The following is a 19,834-nucleotide window of genomic DNA, read 5'->3' on the forward strand; positions in this document are numbered from 1 at the left end:
ACAAACACATACATTTACTTGTATGGGAATCAGCATCAGAATGAGCTTTATTACCAGGTATGTTTACACATAAGGGGAATTTGTTTTCGTGACTGAAGCTTCCGCAGTGCAACAGAATGACAGCGACAGAACAAAAACACAGATAATAAAATAATAAGAAATAGAACAAGTAAGGAATAACAATATACAAATTGACAATTGTACAGTAGGTGGACATCCAAAACGTTGTTTCTACCGCCGCTCGTACCGCCGCCGCGGCGTCTGCAAAGTGCATTTGCAGCTTTTGACCGCTGAGTGGCGCTTTAAATCACACGTTTTCAAACAAGCGCATCAAAGCACATTTTCACAAATAGACGTCAGCTTTGCCTCACCGAAGTGTTATATTTGATTGCAGGTCGGGGAAAATGAAAGGAAAAAATACTTAATATTCACAGATGAAGTTTAGTCCTTATGAAGATATGTGCGGTTTCTTAGAACGAATTCAAGCAGGATAAGTGTCAAGCCTATGAGCCTGTGCTTATATTTTCTCTACACCATATTTTAGATTAGACACATTTAAATAGTGTGCAGTATTATTTATATAATATGAAATTATGTGTGTTATATTATTAAAAAGAAAATGTGGTTTACTTTGCATTGGAGCATTAAAAGTGATAGCCTATTGTGGAGCTAGGCTTGCGTGGTTTTATAAACTTATTTTCTTTATTTTAGTAAAAACGTAAGGCACTGTACAATTTCGCTCCCATTATTTAGGGCCTAATTAAAACAAGAAACGAATAAATTAAACCGGCACGATTTAACTAAATCATTGCAACTCTAAAGAATGGATGGATTAATAAAACGTCCTCACTTATCAACAAAGTGCACATGATGTAAAAAAAAAAAAAAAGAGCTTTACTAATTGACAACTTCAGTGATTTTAAATGGAGTCTTCTTTTGCTTGCTTTCATATAATTTAAGTAAGTAGTTAAAAATAAATAAATAAAATAAATAAATAAATTGCAGCCGCATTTAAATGCAGGTTTGTATAATATTCCGTAAAAATATCAGTGCAATATTTGCTCTGCATGATGCTGAGTGCACGCAGCATTTATTCTTATTTGTCTACATATTTTATATTCATTACAAATCTTGTTTGGTTTTATTTTGGATAATTGCATGTAAAAAATTATTTACTTTGTAATGCATATGCAAAATGTGAATTATTATTTATATTCAAGTGTTTGTGCAAAAAATATTAATGCATGACAGGGAGGCGCCCTCTCGATCACGTAATTTTTTTCCTAATAATGAAATAACTGAAAATTGTGGCGTCTCACATACATGAGAAATATATCTACAGAAAGCTTGAAATGTCTTTTAAACGAAACAATTCAAAACGAAAGCATTATGTAATCTGTGAAGGTTGTATTTCTGTTTAAAGATGCGTCCATGTGGAGAGTCAGCACTGTGAATTTCATCTTGCAGCCGACAAGATAACATTTGTTTATTAATAAATAATTAAAATGTCTCCTTTTTCATAATTATTAGGCTACTTCTGCCTGTGCTTTGTGACGAACTTAATGCATGTTCTTGAGCGTGGAATATATTAAGGCTGGATTAGTTGTAAATTTAATATAAACTTGCGATTAGTTGAAATAATGACAAATGAATGACTAGTAAACTAGAAAATCTTACGTGGGGAAGCAGACCTATTAAATACCATCTAGACATCTCTGTTAAAGTTTTGAAAGAATTTTTTACACGCGTTTTGCATAAATTCTTCCTTCAGAACGGTCTGTAATGGAGAGATGCCTTAACACTGAGTTTTCCTCTGAAAACACAAAAACGAAAATTTAAATAAAAATAAATATTTTATGTTTTGAGAATGATTGGGCTCAAGCATCCCCGCGCGTTTGAGACACGCTGCCGAGCAGAGTATGAGCGGAGCGGAGTGATTCTGACTGAAGAGGAGCGGATTTTTTAAAGGTGCCGAGCAGTCGTGGTTTTCACTCGCTCCAGCACCGCTCCATCACGAATACAATTCATGCCAACAGCCCGTAATATAACTGGCATATTTAGCAATAATTCACATGATAAACATATTTAGCTATATCTTGATATAATCTCTCCGATCAGAAGACTATAATGACGGTAATAGTCGAGCGGGATGTTACAGGCTAGTTCTCAAGGGGTTTGTCTTTATTTTACTGATTATTTTTGGGTTAAAGCATGATTTAAACAGACACAGCACATTCACACGTAATCGCTGTCGCAATAATGCATTCAAAACAAATGTAATCTTACAGTAGGCTACTTCATCTGTATCTGATTTTGAATGAGCAGAAATCTGTAACAAATGCATCGATCTGTAGATAAAAATAACTGACGAAAAATGTAAACTGGTTATTTTCCTCACAAACAAAATTTGCACAGCAGAAAGCAGCAATTATACCTTTTAATGCTGACAATTTTATTAGTTTGGCGTTTGGTAGGACAAAAAGTTTGCACACAATAGCCTATTCCCCTTTGAAACTCTCCTGTAACTTTATTTATTTATTTTTATTTTATTTTAATAAGCTATTATGAACATAACATTTCAACTTTAGCCACGGAGTGAAGGCGGAGCAGTGTTTCTGGTATCAATGATCGCAGGAGCTTAGTGATTATTAAATGCTCGGAGCGCGGAGGGAAATTGTTGCTGCTCCACTCTGCTCACATAGGCCTACTGTACTGCCGAGTGAGAGAGATGTTTCGCCCAATATGAACAAGGCCGTCCGGTGTAGACACAGTTAGTGTCTGCTATATTTACAAATAATTGATATAAGAAATAAAAATAAATACATAACCTAAACCAGCGGCATAACGAGATGAAAATATAGACTAGAAAACTGATTTAGGCCTACACTTTGTCACGTAACGCACACAGACAGGTAGATCCAAATGCAGTGTTTATTAAAGGGTAATCCAAAATCATAAACAGTCCAGGCAGGGGTCAAAACCAAACATAAACAGTCCAAAACACAAAACATCCACTAGGGAACCAGGAAAAAGCAGGGTGACATGCAACAAGGACTCCGTAACAATGACAGAACAACCAGGGTATTTATACACAGGTGCAAACAATGTAAGTGGTGACAGATGAATACAATGAAACAGTGATGAACAGATAAGGCTAGTGGGAAATGTAGTTCTGAAGGGGGTGACAATAAGGGGAAGTGAGACCTCTAGTGGCCACCCAGGGAGACACAAACCAGACACCGTGACACTACCCCCCCTCTAAGGAGCAGCTTCCAGATGCTCCTCAGAACAAAACAAACACAAAACAAAGAGACCAGGAGGGAGGTGGACTGGTGGAGGCAGAACAGGGGGAGGGATGGCGGGCCATGCCCGTGTAGGGGAACTGGGACCGGCAGCGATGGCTCCCCTGGTAGCCCAGGTGGCTCGGTCAGATCAGGGGGCCATGGTGGACCCGAAAGTTCAGGGGACCACGAGGGACCAGGCAGTTCAGGTGGCCACGGTGGACCCGAACGTTCAGGGGACCACGAAGGGGGGACCAGGCAGTTCAGGTGGCCACGGTGGACCCGAAAGTTCAGGGGACCACGAGGGGCCAGGCAGTTCAGGTGGCCACGGTGGATCAGTCCATTCTCGTTGTGCAGACGGCCAGGGAGGAATTCACCATTTGAGTGGCCCGAACGGAACCTGCCCTTCGGGGAGCCAGTGAGGAGCAGACTGTGGCGATGGCCAGGTCACGGCATTAGACACCGCCTCGGGAACGGCCTTGGACAAGGACACCGCCTCGGGAACGGCATTGGACACGGGTATCGCCTCGGGAACGACCTCGGGTTCGGGCACCGCCTTGGGAAACGACCTCGGGTTCGGGCACCCGCCTCCGGAACGACCTCGGGCTCGGGCACCGCCCCTGGGAGCGGCCTCAGGAACGGCATGGGACAAGGACACCGCCTCGGGAACGCCCCTGGACACGGGCATCGCCTCGGCCTGTGCATCGGGCACCGCCTCGACCTCCGGAACCGCATTGAGCACCGCCTCGGCCTCCGGAACCACCTCGGGCACCGCCTCGAGCACCGCCTCGGCCTCCGGACCAGCATCGGGCACCGCCCCTCGGTCCCTGGACCAACATCGGGCACCGCCTCGGCCTCCGGGACAGCATCGGGCACCGCCTCGGCCTCCGGGACAGCATCGGGCACCGCCTCGGCCTCCGGGACAGCATCGGGCACCGCCTCGGCATCGGGCACAGCCTCGGGCACAGCCTCGGGCACTGCCTCGGGCACCGCCTCGGGCACCGCCTCGACCTGCGGAACAGCATCGGGCACCGCCTCGGCATCGGGCACAGCCTCGGCATCGGGCACAACATCGGGCACCACCTCGACCTCCGGAACAGCCTCGGGCACTGCCTCGGCATACGGGCACCGCCTCGACCTCTGGAACAACATCGGCCACTGCCTCGGCCTCCGGAACCATCTCGGGCACCGCCTCGGCCACTGGAACAACATCGGCCACCGCCTCGGGCTCCGGAACCACATCGGGCACCGCCTCGGCCTCGGAACCATCTCGGGCACAGCCTCGGCCCCGCCTCGGCCTCCAGAAACCATCTCGGGCACAGCCTCGGCCACCGGAACATCTCGGGCACAGCCTCGGGCACCGTCTCGGCATTGGGCCCAGCATCGGGCACCGCCTCGACCTGCGGAACAGCATCGGTCACTGCCTCAGCCTCGGGGCACCGCCTTGGCATCGGGCACACAGCCTCGGGCACCGCCTCGAGCACCGCCTCGGCCTCCGGACCAGCATCGGGCACCGCCTCGGCATCGGGCACAGCCTCGGCATCGGGAACAACATCGGGCACCGCCTCGACCTCCGGAACAGCCTCGGGCACCGCCTCGGCATCGGGCACCGCCTCGACCTCCGGAAACAGCATCGGTCACTGCCTCGGCCTCCGGAAACCATCCATCTCGGGCAGACGCCTCGGACACTGGAACAACATCGGACACTGCCTCGGCCTCCGGAACCATCTCGGGCACAGCCTCGGCCTCCGCCTCGCATCGGAACCGGAACCATCTCGGGCACAGCCTCGGCCACCGCCTCGACCTCCAGAACGGCATCTGGCACCGCCTCGACCTCCAGAACCACATCGGGCACCGCCTCTACCTCCAGAACAACATCGGGCACCGCTCGGCATCAGGCACCGCCTCGGGACCTTGGACACGTCCACCTGGACGGACAGCGGCTGACTGCTCGGGAACGTCCTCCTGGACGGCAGCGGCCTGCTCGGGAAAGTCCTCTGGACGGCAGCGGCCTGCTCGGGAACGTCCTCCTGGACGGCAGCGGCCTGCTCGGGAACGTCCTCCGGGCTTTGAGGAATGGCTGACGCCTGTCTCCTCCTCCTGCGGCCTCTATGATGGCATGCCGGTGGCTCCTTGACGGAAGACTCAGGCGTTGAGTCAACCATCTTGTCTGCCAACACAGGTGTAGATTTCGACCATCTTGTGCAGTGGTGCTGGCTGGCGGTCATCTCGTGCTGTGGTGCTGGGCTGGCGGCCATCTTGTGCTGTGGCGCTGGGCTGGCGGCCATCTTGTGCTGTGGTGCTGAACTGGTGGCCATCTTGGGCATTGGCGCTGGCTCAGCGGCCGTGATGTGAACACTCCTGGGAAATTCTGGGATCATGGCACATCCTGGAAAAAGTAACTTAATACTGTCTCCGCGGCCATCTTGGGCTGTGGCGCTGGGTGGCGGCCATCTTGTGCTGTGGCACTTGGCTGGCGGCCATCTTGTGCTGTGGCGCTTGGCTGGCGGCCATCTTGTGCTGTGGCGCTGGGCTGGCGGCCATCTTGTGCTGTGGCGCTGGGCTGGCGGCCCTCTTCTCTGGAGAAGACACAGGTGTGGTCGAAGTATCCCATTGAGCACGATGGCGCAGGTAAATGGGTAAACCCCAAAAGTCTAGGATCTCCAGCCCCTTCATCTCCCTTGAGGGCAAAGTGTCATCCAGACAATTGTTTAAAAAAGTCCTTCAGTGCTGCATCATTAAAACCCAACCCGACCGCCATGGTCCAAAACAATTGCGCCAGGCCACCCACCTCACTCTCCCCTTTGACGAAGGGTGGTAAGTTCCGGAGTCTCCCCCTCCGTTCCTCCATGGTGGCTGGGGGAAACGGATTCGAAATCCCACACCGCTGGATCTAGGGGCATGACGGAGTCCTTCTGTCACGTAACGCCACACAGACAGGTAGATCCAAATGCAGTGTTTTATTAAAGGGTAATCCAAAATCATAAAACAGTCCAGGCAGGATCAAAACCAAACATAACAAAACAGTCCGAAAACACGAACACCGAAACACGAAACACGAAACACGAAACACGAAACACGAAACACGAAACACGAACATCCCACTAGGGAACCAGGAAAAAAGCAGGGTGACATGCAACAAGGACTCCGTAACAATGACAGAACAACCAGGGTATTTATACACAGGTGCAAACAATGTAAGTGGTGACAGCTGAATACAATGAACAGTGATGAACAGATAAGGCTAGTGGGGAAATGTAGTTCTGAAGGGGGTGACAATAAGGGGAAGTGAGACTCTAGTGGCCACCCAGGGAGACACAAACCAGACACCGTGACACACTTGGTCTGTCCTCCGTCCATGACACTGACTCACTGCGGAGCTGGGCATTTTAAATCTGAACAGCTCTTAACGCCGAGTGGATTGGCATGATGGGCTAGTATTAAAAATAATATTTTTTATATTAAAACTTGTTTTGAACAATTTCTTTGTCATTTGAATATTGATTTTAAGTAGGGAGGCAAAAAAAAATCGATTTAAATTGTAAATCGGATTTTTTTGTGAAAATAATTATTTTCACTAGACCAAAATAATAAAAAATTATCAATTGATAATTAATCATTATTTTTGCCAAAATCATTGTTATTTGTGAACGTAGGCGTTTGCGGAAGGCTTTAAGACCAGGCGGAATCCTCCGTAAGCTGCTTCCCGCTTCACAGCGCGTGGGCCTAGCGCAAAACTGACCCAACATTACAGCAAGGCAGGAAAACATTCAGTCTGCCTGAAGGAAGAGTATTGCTTGGAAGTTAATGCTGTTAAATAGAGAGTAAAAAAAAATAATAATAATACAACTAGTGTAGGCTATCCTTAAACTTGGAGCTCATTATATTGAAGTACAAATCCAAACACCAGAAGCAACCTACAATCTCAGTGTGCTTTCACTGAAAAGTATGCATTTTTTATTTATTTATGTCACAGGGCTATATGGTGAAATAGTAATAATATTTTAGGTTGAAAACTTTAAGTGCCATTGTTTAAAAAAATGCATCAAATTTCATAGACCTTCAGTTTTGTCATGCTTAAAATCCATGCCAGTTGTAATTTCACGGATTTTAACCTCCTAAATTACTACCACCCACTTCTATAATGGTGTCAAATTTATTCAGACCGATGGCATTTTTATGACATTATTTATTTTTTATTTTTAGAATAGGCTAATGGTAACATAAATGGATGAATCAAAACAAATATAACTTTTTAACTGCAGGCAGATATAGGCCTATATTATTGTACATTACAAATATTTGGATCCCTTATTTTATTAAAGAATAAATACTTATTTTCTTCAAGAATAAACATTATAAATAAATAATTAAAGAAAGAACCCTTTATTAGCCCTTATTTGTAGGTTGTAGGAGATATGCGAGCGATTCATAGATTAAAAAAAAGAAAAAAGTGGGTGCTTGGTTTCAGAAAACGAATACAGCTCGTAAAAACTGCTCTGATTGATGAAAAAGTCATGCTAACTTATTAATTCATAGAAATAATTTAATTATTTTTTTTTTTCGAGATTCAACTTGAATTTTCAATACTATTAAACTGACTTTAAAATATCAAGGAGTTTATAAGTTGAAACGGTAAAATGTCACAGTGCATGCTAGACTAAATGAACTTCTGTCTTGTTATAGTATCCGAAGACTTGAGTGCATTGTTAGCATAAAAACTAACAATATAATTTTTGATTTTTTTTTTTTTAAATGAACAATTCCTGTATAAAATGTGACAGCAACCTTTATATCAACCATTTTGAAAATCGTCACAGCTGTAGCAACGCAGGAGGCAGATTTGAAGTTATATTTGTTTGTTCACGAAGTGAATGTGATGCACAAGTCATTTTAGATGCCATGGAAAAATAAAGCTAGATAAAAACATACACGAAAAACCGCTACAAAAAGAAATTACATTTGTGAGAGTTGCATTTTATTACATTCAGAAATAATAACGGCAGGCCCTAATAACGGCTATAGGCGAATGTGCCAACAGGATATTTTTAGTTCCCTATCACTTTACAACAAATCCTTTAAATTAAAAAAAATTATCAGAACAGAACAAGAATTACAACATATATAATTCTAATGGATAAATATAATTGCAGCAGGCTATTATAATATATAGCTTATAAACAACAACAAAAATAAGAATAATTAAAAATAATATAAAGCGAGACATTATGTTGGGCTTATCTCTCTCATTTGGGACCAAATCAAACATGTTGCCCATTTGAAGCTAAACTCTTATTCATTAGGTAAAACAGGCTTTTGATTTCACACGTGGTTTCAGTATCGACGACGAAAAAAAAAAAAAATCATAATTAGCAAAATTATGCCAAAGTATGCTCGCGCCGCATGGGCTCGAGTGACACGACTGATGTTTCAAAGAATATTTTTTTTTGTGCGGTGAGGCACCAGCGCGATTTCAAAGTCACCATTTCACACTGTATTGGTCACCCACAGTAAATGGCTAATTCAAAAAAGCAAAGTGTTAGGCAGTTAACATCAAGAATTCCGTACCCAGAGTTAATAAGAATTCTGTTGAAAAATGCTGGACCGTTCTCATTCGCTCTGCAAAGGGAACCTGAAGATTATTATTATTATTCTTATATTTTTAAACCAAGAATTGAACCGAAATTGAAAACCTTTCTATGGATATATATATGTATATAGTTTATTATACTATATATATATATATATATATATCTCTATATATATATCATCTCTATATATAATATTATAATAAAGGAGCTGTTTTGTAAAAACAATAGACAGCATAAGAAGCCTTGTGTAAAGGTTTTTTTTATTTTTTGATGATGTAGACTGAGCTAAGAATCTCGCCACCGCCTATGGCTTCTAAGGATATATAATCTCTATGCCCAATTTTATTGTTAGTTTTTTAAATCTTCATTTCATTTTACATTCGGGCACAGCTCGGCAACCGGAACCAATTTGCGGGCACAGCCTCGGGCCAGTTTCGCGAATGATTTTAACACGCGTTCTGATTTGCGTTAACGCCGCGGCCCTGCGGCGGCGTTACTGCCGCAGGCGCGGCACAATTAACCACGACCGGTTGTATAGGCAACCGCCTCTGGTAGATTTCAGCAATTCCTTAACCTTAAATAATATTTTCTTTTTTCAAAGTCTCCATCATAATGAGCAATTAAAAAGCGCACAGGTTAAATAATATTTTCTTTTTTCAAAGTCTCCATCATAATGAGCAATTATTTAACTTAGCTCGGTCACCATTTCGACCTCCGGTACCACATCAAGGAATTAGTCGGGGAAAGTGTTCTTGTTATTCTAACTCAGGCAAACCTGAGCAAAGGTCTTCATAAGACTAGTCTTTGGAGACCCCTGTCGGCAAAGTTTAGCGGCAACTGCCCACCACATCGGTGTAAATTTCAGTGCTCCTTAATAGGTGATTTCAGGTGTGTCCAGAATTAGGATCGGTGGCACCGCCTCGACCTCCAGAACCACTCGGGCACGCATCGACCTCACAGTCAACAACATCGGGGCACCGCTTCGGCATCAGGCACCGCCATCGGGAACTTGGACACGTTCCACCTGGGACGGACAGCGGCCTGCTCGGGAACGTCCTCCTGGACGGCAGCGGCCCTAATTTTTCGGAAGTCCTAATGGACGGGCAGGGCCTGTAAACTGGGATCACGTCCTCTATGGCCGGCAGCGGCCTGCTCGGAACGTCCTCCGGGCTTTGAGGAATGCTGACGGCCGTCTCCTCCTATTGCAGGCCTCTATGATGGCATGCCGGTGGGCTCCTTGACGGAAGACTCAGCGTTGAAGTCAACTATCTTGTCTGCCAACACCGGTGTTAGATTCGACCATCGCTTTGCAGTGGTGGCTGGGCTGGCGGTCATCGTCGTGCTGTGGTGCTGGGTGGCGGCCATCTTGTGCTGTTGGCGCTGGGCTAGGCGACCATCTTGTGCTGTGGTGCTTGAACTGGTGGCCATCTGGGCATTGGCGCTGGCTCAGCGTGCCGTGATGTGAACACTCCTGGGAAATATCTGGGGATCTGGCACATCCTGCATGAAAAGTAACTTATATGTCTCAGTGCCGGTCATCTTGGGCCTGTGGCGCTGGGCTGGCGGCCATCGTGATGCTGTAGGAATTGGCTTGCCGGCCATCTTGTACTTTGCTTGTGGCGCTTGGCTGGCGGGCCATCTTGTGCTGTGGCGCTGGCGATGGCGGCCATCTTGTGCTGTGGCAGCTGGCTGGCGGCCCTATTCTCTGGAGGAAGACACAGGTGTGGTCGATAAGTATCCCAAATTGAGCACGATGGCGCAGGTAATGGGTAAAACCCCAAAAAGTCTAGGATCTCCAGCCCCTTCATCTCCCATTGAGGCAATGGGAGTGTGTCATCCAGACAATTGTTAAAAAAGTCCTTCATTGCTGCTATCATTATAACCCAACCCGACCGCCATGGTCCAAAACAAATTGCGCCAGGCCAACCAACCTCACTGCCCCCTTTGAGAAGGGTGGTTAGTTCCGGAGTCTCCCCCTCCTGTTTCCTCCATGGTTGGATGGGGAACGGATTCAGAAATCCCACACCCGCTGGTGGTCTAGCATGACGGAGTTCCTTCTGTCACGTGAACCACACAGACAGGTAGATCCAAATGCAGTGTTTATTAAAGGGTAATCCAAAATCATAAACAGTCCAGGCAGGGATCAAAACCAAACATAAACCAGTCCCAAACACGAAAACAAACACGAAACACGAAAACAAAACACGAAACACGAAACACGAAAAACACGAACATCCACTAGGGAACCAGGAAAAAAGCAGGGTGACATGCAACAAGGACTCCGTAACAATGACAGAACACAACCAGGGTATTTATACACAGGTGCAAAACAATGTAAGTGGTGACAGCTGAATACAATGAACAGTGATGAACAGGATAAGGCTAGTGGGAAATGTAGTTCTGAAGGGGGTGACAATAAGGGGAAGTGAGACCTCTAGTGGCCACCCAGGGAGACACAAACCAGACACCGTGACACACTTGGTCTGTCCTCCGTCCATGACACTGACTCACTGCGGAGCTGGCAGTTTTAATCTGAACAGCTCTTAACGCCGAGTGGATGGCATGATGGGGCTAGTATAAAAAATAATATATTTTTATATTAAAACTTGTTTTGAACAATTTCTTTGTCATTTGAATATTGATTTTAAGTAGGAGGGCAAAAAAAAAATCGATTTTTAAATTGTAAATCGCGAGGATTTTTTGTGAAAAAAATTATTTTCACTAGACCAAAATAAGAACAAAATTATCAATTGATAATTTTAATCATTATTTTTGCCCAAAATCATTGTTATTGTGAACGTAGGCGTTTGCGGAAGGCTTTTAAGACCAGGCGGAATCCTCCGTAAGCTGCTCCCGCTTCACAGCGCGCGGGACTAGCGCAAACTGACCCAACATTTAGCAAGGCAGGAAAACATTCAGTCTGCCTGAAGGAAGACGTATTTCATTGTAAATTAATGCTGTTAAATAGAGAGTAAAAAAAAATAATAATAATACAACTAGTGTAGGCTATCCTTAAACTTGGAGCTCATTCTATTGAAGTACAAATCCAAACACCAGAAGCAACCTACACTCTCAGTGTTCTTTCCACTGAAAGTATGCATTTTATTTATTTATTCACAGGCTATATGGTTGAAATAGTAATATTTTAAAACTTTAAGTGCCATTGTTTAAAAAAAATGCATCAAATGTTTCATAGACCTTCAGTTGTCATGCTTTAAAATCCCATGCCATTTGTAATTTCACTGTATTTTAACCTCCTAAAGTACTACCCCAATTCTATAATGGTAAATTTATTCAGACCGATGGCATTTTTATGACATTATTTATTTTTATTTTTAGAATAGGCTAATTGTAACATAAATGGATGAATCAAAACAAATATAACGTTTTAACTGCAGGCAGATATAGGCCTATATTATTGTACATTACAAATATTTGGATCCCTTATTTTATTAAAGAATAAATACTTATTTTCTTCAAGAATAAACATTATAAATAAATAATTAAAAAGAAAGAACCTCTATTAGCCCTTATTTGTAGGGTTGTAGGAGATATGCGAGCGATTCATAGATTTTAAAAAAAGAAAAAAGTGGGTGCTTGGTTTCAGAAAACGAATATAGCTCGTAAAAAATTCTATGATGAAAAAGTCATGCTAACTTATTAATTCATAGAAATAATTTAATTATTTTTTTTTCGAGATTCAACTTGAATTTCAATACTATTAAACTGACTTTAAAAAAGTTTATAAGTTGAAACGGTAAAATGTCACAGTGCATGCTAGCCTAAATGAACTTCTGTCTTGTATAGTATCCGAAGACTTGAGTGCATGTTAGCATAAAACTAACAATATAATTTGATTTTTTTTTTTTTAAATGAACAATTCCTGTATAAAATGTGACAGAAACCTTTATATCAAACATTTTGAAATCGTCCACAGCTGAGCAACGCAGGAGGCAGATTTGAAGTTATATTTGTTTGTTCACGAAGTGAATGTGATGCACAAAGTCATTTTTAGATGCAATGGAAAAATAAAGCTAGATAAAAACATACACGAAAACCCGCTAAAAAATAAATTACATTTGTGAGAGTTGCATTTTATTACATTCAGAAATAATAACGGCAGGCCCTAATAACGCTATAGGCTAATGTACCAACAGGACATTTTTAGTTCCCTTCACTTTACAACAAATCCTTTAAATTTAAAAAAATTATCAGAAGCAGAACAAGAATTACAAATATATAATTCTAAAGGATAAATATAATTGCAGCAGGCTATATAATAATATAGGCTTATAAACAACAACAAAAATAATAATAATTAAAAATAATATAAAGCGATACATTATGTTGGGCTTATCTCTCTCATTTGGGACAAATCCAAACATGTTGCCCATTTGAAGCTAAACTCTTATTCATTAGGTAAAATAGGCTTTGGATTTCACACTTGTTTCAGTATCGACGAAAAAAATAAATAAAATCATAATTAGCAAAATTATGCCAAAGTTATGCTCGCGCCGCATGGCTCGGTGAAGGACTGCTGTTTCCAATGAATATGTGCGCGTGAGGCACCAGCGCGATCAAAGTCACAATTCACAATTATTGGTCACACAGTAAAGGGATAATTAAAAATGCAAAGTGTTAGCAGTTTAAAAAATCAAGAATAATAACAGAGTTAATAAGAATTATTTGTAAATGCTGGACCGTTCTCATTTCGCTCTGCAAATGGAACCTGAAGATTATTATTATTATTATTATTTTTAAACCAAGAATGAACCGAAATGGAAACATTTTAATCCGTATATACGGATTAAAATGTTTTCATTTCGGTTCATTCTTGGTATAAGTATATATATATATATATATATATATATATATAATGACTGTTTAAAAACAATAGCATGCATAAGAGCCTTTGTGTAAAGGTTTATTTTTTTATTTTTTGATGAGTAGACTGTAGCCTAAGACTATCCTATTTTTAGTGGCTTTTAAGGATGTTATAATGTATATTATAATGTTATTGTTGTTTAACGTCTTCCTTTCATTTTACAATTACATTCAGTTCGCAACCGTCCCTTTGTGCCACCTGGTGGTAGTTTCGCGAATGATTTTAACACACGACTGATTTGCAGTTAACGCCGCGGCCCTGCAGCGGTGGTACCCACGGCGGCATTACCCATTTTGGTTGTCTACCATCTGTATGTGCAGGTATGTTACTATAGACAGTTTTGTATGTACAGGTATATTATGTGCAAATTTGTAGTGTGGACTAAGTATGTGTGTTAGATAAATAAGTGTATGAGTGTATAAATAGTGTTGTGTGTTCCACAGTTATTGTCAAGTGTTCATGAGATGGATTGCCTGGGGGAAGAAATTGTTCCTGTGTCTGGCCGTTCTGGTGCTCAGAGCTCTGTAGCGTCGACCAGATGACAACAGTTCAAAGAGGGAGTGTTCTGGATATGAGGGGTCCAGGGTGATTTTGCCAGCCCTTTTGCTCTCTCTGGATGAAATCAGTTCTTGAATAGAAGGGAGGGTTGTACCAATGATTCACTCAGCAGTCTGGACTACCCTCTGTAGTCGTCTGAGGTCAGACTTGGTAGCTGAGCTGAACCAGACAGTAAGTGCAGAGGACTGATTCATTGATGGCGGAGTAGAACTGTTTCAGCAGCTCCTGTGGCATGTTGAACTTCCTCAGCTGGCGAAGGAAGTACAACCTCTGCTGGGATTTTTTCACAATGGAATCAATGTGAATGTCCCACTTTAGGTCCTGAGAGATTGTGGTGCCCAGGAACCTGAATGACTCCACTGCAATCAAAGTGCTGTTCATGATGGTGAGTGGGGGGAGAGCAGGGGGGTTTCCACGATCATCTCCACTGTTTTAAGCGTGTCTGCAGTCACAGTGCTGTTCATGATGCTGAAGTCAAGGTGTTTTTCATGATGTCTGTAGGCAGACTCGTCATCATGCTGAATGAGGCTGATGAGTGTGGTGTCGTCTGCAAACTTCAGGAGCTTGACAGAGGAGTCTTTAGATGTGCAGTTGTTGGTGTACAGGGAGAAGAGCAGTGGGGAGAGAACGCAGCCCTGAGGAGCTCCAGTGCTGATTATACGGGTGCTAGATGTGTATTTTCCCAGCCTCACTAGCTGCTGCCTGTCTGTCAGGAAACTGTTGATCCACTGATAGACGGAGGTGGGCACGGAGAGCTGAGTTAGTTTGGGTAGGAGAAGGTCACAAACAGGATGCTCACATAAGTCCCTGGTCTATCTAGATGTTGCAGAACATAATGCAGTCCAATGTTGACTGCATCGTCCACAGACCTGTTTGCTCTGTAGGCAAACTGAAGAGGATCCAGCAATGGTCCAGTAATGTCCTTCAGGTGGGCCAGCACCAGTTTTTCAAATGACTTCATGACCACAGACATTAGAGCCACAAGCCTGTAGTCATTTAGTCCTGTAATTTCGGATTTCTTTGGGATGGTGATGATGGTGGAGTGTTTGAAGCATGAAGGGACTTTGCACAGCTCCAGTGATCTGTTGAAGATCTGTGTGAAGATGAGAATATGGCATACTCTACTGACTTACTCTCCCTAACCTAAACTTTAACTCAAGCTCATAAAAGATCACTGCAGCAAAATAATAAAATAGTATTCTCTTTATGTACTTTTTTCTATTTTCCTGTAGAGAATATCTCTAGGAGAGATAAAATACTATAGATCTCACAGTGAGTTTAACTCAAGGAAATAAATACATAAAAAGTAAATATATGGTAAAAACCTTTTTTAAGGCAATGTTGTTACATGTGTTATATGTATTTACTATAGTAATTACAGTAAATTATGCATTATTACAAGTAACTAACTCTAAATCAAATCTTAAAGTACATGTTAGTAAACATAGTTAATTAATATTTGACCAAGTTAGTTAACCAAGATGGAGGCGCATACACATCGCGAGGCTCAGTGTCTCTCCAGTTTTTGCAATTCTGCAGTATTTTTCCTGCTCATCTCAGGTCTGTTTGTACTGAACAGCTTTGTCTTAACATCGTACTCCCGATAGGAGCTTTTGGATATTGGTGTGCACTTTTCCAATGGTTTTATCACCAATCTTCAACTCATCCCTGAGGTCTTCAGAACACCCGAGGCTACGCACTCTACCTGGCCGGGCGGAAGTGCTCGCAGATCATAAACAAAGGCGGGGGAAGCACAGAGGTCTAAGAGCTAAGGTAAAGCTAACACCTCTCCGGCTGTCTTTACCCAGCATTTTCCTTGCTAATGTGCGGTCACTGGTGAACAAAATGGATGAGTTATGACTTCGCATCACCGACAGTAAGAGGCTATTGGATTGCAATGTCATGGTTTTCACAGAAACATGGCTACACAGCGACGTAGCCAATAATGTCACAACTTGACCCCAAAGAACTAGTTAATTATAGACCGATCTCGAATCTCCCTTTTCTGTCCAAGATACTAGAAAAGGTAGTATCCTCACAATTATATTCCTTCTTGGAGAAAAATGGCATCTGTGAGGGTTTCCAGTCAGGATTTAGACTGTATCATAGTACTGAGACTGCTCTCCTTAGAGATACAAATGACCTGCTCTTATCATCTGATCATGGTTGTATCTCTCTATTAGTGCTATTGGATCTTAGTGCTGCGTTCGACACTATTGACCACACTATTCTTTTGCATAGGCTAGAACACTTTGTTGGCATCAATGGAAGTGCATTAGCATGGTTTAAAATCGTACTTATATGACCGCCATCAATTCGTAGCAGTGAATGAAGAGGTATCATATCGTTCACAAGTGCAGTATGGAGTACCTCAAGGCTCAATACTAGGGCCGTTACTCCTCATGCTTTACATGTTACCCTTGGGAAATATCATCAGGAAACACGGTGTTAGCTTTCACTGTTATGCTGATGATACTCAGCTCTATATTTCTTCGCGGCCTGGAGAAACATACCAATTTGAAGAACTAACGGAATGCATAGTCGATATAAAAAACTGGATGACAAGTAATTTCTTACTGCTAAATTCTGAAAAAACAGAGGTGTTAATTATAGGACCTAAAAGCTCTGCATGTAATGACCTAGAACGCTGTCTAAGACTTGATGGCTGCTTTGTCAATTCTTCGTCATCAGTTAGGAACCTAGGTGTGCTATTTGATAGCAACCTTTCCTTAGAAAGCCACGTTTCTAGCATTTGTAAAACTGCATTTTTCCATCTCAAAAATATATCTAAATTACGGCCTATGCTCTCAATGTCAAATGCAGAAATGTTAATCCATGCGTTTATGACCTCAATGTTAGACTATTGTAATGCTCTATTGGGTGGTTGTTCTGCACGCTTAGTAAACAAACTCCAGTTAGTCCCAAAATGCAGCAGCTAGAGTTCTTACTAGAACCAGGAAGTATGATCATATTAGCCTGGTTCCTGTCAACACTGCACTGGCTCCCTATCAAACATCGTATAGATTTTAAAAATCTTGCTTATTACTTATAAAGCCCTGAATGGTTTAGCACCTCAGTATTTGAACAAGCTCTTGTTACATTATAGCCCTCCACGTCCGCTGCTTCTCAAAACTCTGGCAATTTGATAATACCTACAATATCAAAGTCAACTGCGGGCAGCACCTATTTAGCGCCCAAACTCTAGAATAACCTACCTAACATTGTTCGGGAGGCAGACACACTCTTGCAATTTAACCCTCTGGAGTCTAAGGGTATTTTGGGGGCCTGGAGAAGTTTTGTCATGCCCTGACATTTGTGCTTTTTTCAGTTTCTTATAAATATCTAAATGGCTAAAGTCTAATCTCACTGTAATCAGCACAAACTGGGCTATAATAATATGTGAGCAGCATGTATGTACATGATTTTTTTTTTTGTGATATATTTTGTTTTGCGTGGTTAGTGAAAAACTAAAAATGTTAAATCACTTGAATAAGGCAATAAAACACATACAGAAAATTGGTTCCCGGGACTTTTGAGAACTGGAGCTTGTAGCCTAGATTTTTTTTTTTTTTTCTAAATGATGTGAAAATCATCTTGTTTACTCACTAATAGAAAACAATATATTGATTTTAATTTTCTAAGACACTTTTTGTTGGTAAAAGTCATATGCGAGTAGGCGTCAACTATCATGAATTCACACCTGAGAAAACAAAGGCCTGCATAATGAGCTGCATAATGAGCCATTCAGTCAGCTGTGTCACTGAGAGGGATGAGTTACAAGAAAGAATGTGAGGACAAAATAAATGTATATAATTTTATGTTTGTAGTTTATTTAGAATATATTTAATTATCCCACAACATAATTTAATATTCACTTGTGAGTGCAGTTAAACAGTTTATTAGGAACAATCAAAGCTGACTTTCAAACTGATTTTTTGCATCATTACTCCAGTCACACAATCCTTCAGAAATCCTTTTAACAATCTTATTTTATACAAAAAAAAACATTTATTGTTATTATTATCATTATTATTATTATTATTATTAATGCTGAAAAGAGCTGAGAATATTTTTTTCAGGTTTTTTAGGGGGGGGGATAAATTGAAAGAACAGCAATGTTTGTTACATTTGTTACAGTTACATTTATTGGTACATTTATATTATTTACATCAAGCTTTTGAATGGTATAGTAGTGTATATTGTTATTGAAACTTCATAATATTTCACTTGATTATACATTTAGTCAGGAATTATAGTTTGGAAAAAGTCTTTGGAAAAAGTCTAACTAGTAAAATGTTTACACGTTATGTGAAAACTAGTACAAGTATATAAATAAATAAAAATGAGACTTACTCATGTTTATGATCTCTGCTGGATAAAGTGCTTCATTCTTTTTTTTCTGAGGAAATCCAAATCTCAAATCCTCAACCACATCACATCTTTTTGGGGTGAATTATGTTTCATTCCTCTCATCGCGAAGCAAACAGTAAGATATAAAAAACTTGAAGAACAGTCTCGCTGCGTTGTCTTCTGTTGTGTGGGCGTATTCAAAAGCCGCGCGCTTCAATGAAACATTTGAATCTCAAAAGCGCGTTTAGCGCGGGGGCGTGGTCGCATTAGAAGATAATGAAGGGAGACGTGAAAAACGGACATCGCGTTGTTTTTCATATGGATTACTTTATCACAGAATATTTGTTTTCGGCAGCACTTGTTTAGTTTAAAAGTAGACATGCCAGGCTTTCTATAGATATCTCTCTCATGTCTCTGTGTTGAGTATTCACTGAGTTACAGTTCATTTTAATGACGCGTTTGTAACTGAAGATAAGCGCAGACAAAGGCTGCAGACAGCACTCCTGGTTTGTTATCTTTATTTTATAAGTGCAAAAAGTTTTGTTGTTATTATGTCTGTATACAAAAAAAAGTAGACCCTTTACAGATTCGATTGATGTATTGCTCTTATCTTTACGATCAAAACTGAAAGTTCTTTTCGGGGTTATCAGGAGAAAATACCCCAAAACGCGTATACGCGTTAATCGACTCCAGAGGGTTAAATCTAGATTAAAGACCCATCTCTTTAACCTGGCTTACACATAACATACTAATACACTTCTAATATCCAAATCCGTTAAAGGATTTTTAGGCTGCATTAATTAGGTAAACCGGGAACCGGGAACACTTCCCATAACACCCAATGTACTTGCTACATCGTTAGAAGAATGGGATTCTACGCTCATATTAGTCTGTTTCTCTCTTATTCCGAGGTCACCGTAGCCACCAGATCAAGTCTGTATCCAAGTCAAGAGGGTCACTGCAGTCACCCGGATCCAGTATGTATCCAGCCCAGATTATGGATCAGCACCTAGAAAGGACCTCTACAGCCCTGAAAGACAGCGGAGACCAGGACAACTAGAGCCCCAGAGACAGTACCCTGTAAAGACCTTGCCTCAGAAGACCACCGGGACAAGACCATAGGAAACAGATGATTCTTCTGCACAATCTGACTTTGCTGCAGCCTGGAA

This window comes from Cyprinus carpio, unplaced genomic scaffold (genome assembly GCF_018340385.1).
Source record: "Cyprinus carpio isolate SPL01 unplaced genomic scaffold, ASM1834038v1 S000006745, whole genome shotgun sequence".
NCBI classification, from domain to species: domain Eukaryota; kingdom Metazoa; phylum Chordata; class Actinopteri; order Cypriniformes; family Cyprinidae; genus Cyprinus; species Cyprinus carpio.